Genomic DNA, 4,502 nt, shown 5'->3' on the forward strand with positions numbered 1-4,502 from the left:
ATTTATTTATTTATTTATGGCTGTGTTGGGTCTTCGTTTCTGTGTGAGGGCTTTCTCTAGTTGCGGCAAGTGGGGGCCACTCTTCATCGCGGTGCGCAGGCCTCTCACTATCGTGGCCTCTCCCGTTGCGGAGCACAGGCTCCAGACGCGCAGGCTCAGCAATTGTGGCTCATGGGCTTAGTCGCTCCGCGGCATGTGGGATCTTCCCAGACCAGGGCTCGAACCCGTGTCCCCTGCATTGGCAGGCAGATTCTCAACCACTGCGCCACCAGGGAAGCCCTACAATAGCCTTTTAAATTAAGTACACGACAGGCAATGTTATTATGCCCATGGTGGAGATAAGGATGCCAATGCTGACAAAGTTTGTGTGGTTGATATGTAGTCATGGCATTAGTAATTGGCAATTAATTTTGGGGTGCTAGCTCAGGACTTCTAGCCCTAAAATCCTTCTCTTTCCACTAAACTATGTAACATCCCTGATTCCATGAATCTGGCTACTTACAAACTCCTTCTAGAAGCAGACCAATCTATTCCTCACTCATTCTTTCATAGATTATATATTTTTCTTTCTTATCTCTTCTTCTCCCCATTGGACTACTTCTGCTATTTGCTGGGAACATTAGCGGCATTAAAATTATAAGGTCAACTTTCAAATATATTAAAAGGTTGACATCTTACCGGAACGTGAACAATTTACAAGCAAAGACTGAAATTTTGGTTTATTGGAGATAAAACCAGTTTTATGAATATTTATTACAATCAAAATGAAAACTAATTTAAAAGAATATGTGTTGGTTAAAAATATTGGATTTTAGAATTAGACATTCATGAGTTTTCCTCCAAGTTCTGTAATCCACAATGTGATTTTAGACAACTCGCTTATTTTTTTTGAACATTAGTTTCCTCAACTGTAAGATGGATTGTTGTTTGGATACTTTTAAAGGAAGATACATTATTTAAAGCACATCAGTAAGTGTAAGATATGTATAAAACAAATGATTATGTTATTGCTATATGATATTAGGCTAATTCATATTTTTGTTATTTTTAATATGCCTTTTTACTGTTTTATCCGATAATCATTGATATGTACCACTGGATAACATGAAAATAATCTACAGTCTCAGCCACATGATCTAATTTTCTCTCAAAATTCTGTTCACTAATTGTTAAAAAACCTATGGTGTGTGCAACACAACATTAGGATTAGTAGGGAGTTAAAGATGTGAAAACTACATTTTAAGCTTTCTTGATCAAAATTGAATAGCTCAGTACTTCAGTTAATCAAAAAATATATAATCCAGATAGTCAAGTCAAAAAATCATCTGCTATAAATGAAGAATTGGAGCTTGCATTTAATTTTGAAAACACCAGTAAATTATTTTTTACCTTCTTTAAAACTATAGGCATACATTTTGAAAACCACACATGGTGTTCAATTGGATATGCTGTTCAACTATACAGTCAATATTTGTCAGTCATGTTTGTTCTCACATACCTTAATGAATTTTTATAATGGATAATTCTTACATCTGACACCCACATTCTTAAGGTGATAAAAAGTTGTAAGAGAAGAATAAGATGAAGAAAACTTTGGGTTATTTTTTTCCAATCACAAACATTTTTTTCAAATCTCTGAGATTAATGTCAGTTTAAAATTTGCTCTAGAAGATGCGACTTATGTCTATTAAGAATTAATTATCTGCTATACTTCTTTAACAAACTGTACTTTATTACTTTCTGAATATTTTCTTTATCTTGAGGAACCAAACCTCTAGGACATTTTTTAAAAATTAGTTCTTTCAGCAGCATTGAACAGTACAGTGCAATGCCATATCTAAACCTCTGTATGTATAATCTAATAGAATTTAGTCATGCACACCAATCAACTGGTCTACTAACATGTAGGTACATGCAAATTTTACCAGCTAAATTAGGATATTTGAAGGAAAGCAAAAACATTTTTAACGAGGAATTTAGAAATTCAGGGGGCATGATATTTACAATCTGGATAGAAGGAACTCCTTTAAATTATAGAACTACACCTCTAGAGGTTTACGCAAAGAACTATCTCTGGTTGTCAGGAGAATGTTTGTGGGCTTTCTGGATCAGATGACTTTTCTTTCTGTGTATATTTGGGAATGCACCCTGCATTTCCCACCACCTTTATTTCTTGGACTTCCTCTCCTTTGATTTGGCTGTACATTAGGGCCTAGTGAGTTTCCCTACAGTTTCTTCCTTGCAGGCACCAAAGCAAGCACGTTAAGCCCTTGCATGTGTGAGCTAGTTGCTGTGGGCAAACGCGGGAAGTAATAAAAATAGCTGCAATTTTAGATGTCTCCTAGGGTTTCGGTGTCCTTAAGAGTTCCATTACTTCTATTTCAATCTGTCAATCCCCACCCGCCTCTGTAACAACATTTCTGCTGTATCTTTAATTGATTTCCACAAAACACCAGAAACACACAATATGACAAACAACAAAGCAAAACCCCCAAACCCTCTTGCATGTCTTTTATGGTGGAAATAGAGGGGGTGGTTTATACATTACAGTGCTAAAGAACTGAAGTTGAATATCAAACATCCCTCACATTAATCTTTTCCCTAATGCTATTTAATCATACGTATTCTCTCATCTTTACCCTTATGCTTTTCCTACTTCCACCCCACACCACCACTCTCATTCCTCTGGATTTCAAATATGACATTCTTTTTTTGTTTTTTAAACCAGAACATTTATTGCGTGACTAATAATTGAAATCCCTAAGATGAACTGGATGCTGCAACAACTGCCCTCTTGGGTTTAGGTGTTGTTCCTTCACGGAATCCATGCCTGAATCTGCGGTATACAATTTTTAGGTTCCTCATTCGACCAGTGCGGGTGGTATTTCGTCTTTCAGCTTTACCACTCCAGTTATACTTCCTCTTCCGCTTGGCAGGGTAGCCACATTTACCACAGGTCGACTTCTGAAGGTGGCAGGCCTTAGAAGCCACAGCGGTGGCACAACATGTGCATCTTATTCCGACGCTTTCCAAACGAGGATGGTCCCTTCGTCATCTCACTTCTGCCACCGAGACCAAAGAGACCGAAAGAGCCAAATATGATATTCTTTATTCACCTCTTTTATACTCGGTCTCAACCCCAAGAAGTTATATTCCTACACATGGCCTTATTTCCTGTAAGAGGAATTTGTATACCAGGTGGTTTAATTTTGTGTTTACTAGACCCTGTAATAAAATGGCTAGGTACTAAAGTTTTAAAATGTTAATAAGCATTCATTATGGTGTGCCTCCCAGAACTTTCTTGAGAGTTGGAGAATGTAGTTCCCCAGTAGCTGAGAAAGCTGCTGACAGACACAGTGCTACTGGCAGTCTTCTTTCAAGATTGCCTCTACTGGAGAGTGCCCACTTATCTAGGTCAAAAACCCTCCTAGGGCGCCATGCATCCAGTGTTGGTCAATGTGGGCTGTAGAGATGCAATGTCCTTGCCTCAATTTAGAACAACTCTGAAGGACCATTGCAGGTTTATAACAGCCTGACACATCAGCTGAGGTCTTCCTTGAGACAGCATGGCTGCCCATCATCTCCTTCTTCCTAATCTGGTTTCTTTCACTTCTTTTCCACAAACATCGATCACCAGAACCCTCCCTGATAAACTTCCTGCATGCCAGTCATCTCAGAATCTGCTTCCTTCGGAACTCATCCCGGGACATGTTCTTAATTAAGTGTTCCTCTAACTAGTTACCAACTCTCTCAAGTCAGAAGGGACCTCTACAATACTTTTAGGCAAACCTGGACTGGTTCTTCGCTTGCATGATTTCACATGGTAGGTTCATTTGCTCAGAGTGTGGCGTTGGGTATTTTGGGATGGGAGCCAGGCATTAGTATTTTTAAAATATTACCAGCATTCTAGTGTGTAGCTAAGTTCAGGAACCACTGGCCAATAACTCTGCCACTTCAAGTCTCTCTACCTTACTGGCTGTACTTCCTTATTGAAGGAACCCTTGCTATCTCTTTGGCGTTCTTGTGTTTGATTGGGGGAATAGTTTTACTTAATGTTCATCTGAGGAGCCATGCTTTTTCAACCCTGAGACCCATGAGCGACTTCAGTGTCCTTGGCTCAGATTATGGTACCTTCATTCTTCAAGATCTCCGTGATTTATTTACGCATTGCATCTTTCCTAGAGAACTAGTGTAGTCATGTTAGAATTCTGATTTGACAATAGAAGAATCAACTTAACATGCAAAAATAGTAGAAGACACCATGCATCAAAGGACAAGGGATTATTTTGTCACACTATTTACTTATTTTATCCCACCATTAAGAAGTCCATAGTTACAATAAATTATTTAAGAAAAATAAAAATTATCAAGCAAATGAATGCTGAAACAAAAGAACAAACTAATAGCTCTATCTCTGTCCTCTCTGGGTTGTGACATCAGTAATTTCTGGGATAGCTAGGTACTAGCTTTTAATACATAAGGGAGACACATATTTGAGGCTT

General features: G+C 38.3%; 1 pseudogene; it reads right to left on the bottom strand.

The window, feature by feature from the left end:
- Window positions 1-2,715: 2,715 nt before the first annotated feature.
- Window positions 2,716-3,055, bottom strand: LOC137776710 (large ribosomal subunit protein eL37 pseudogene; annotated as a pseudogene).
- Between the last annotated feature and the right edge of the window lie 1,447 nt (window positions 3,056-4,502).

The sequence above is a fragment of the Eschrichtius robustus genome, chromosome 14, assembly GCF_028021215.1.
Source record: "Eschrichtius robustus isolate mEscRob2 chromosome 14, mEscRob2.pri, whole genome shotgun sequence".
NCBI lineage: Eukaryota > Metazoa > Chordata > Mammalia > Artiodactyla > Eschrichtiidae > Eschrichtius > Eschrichtius robustus.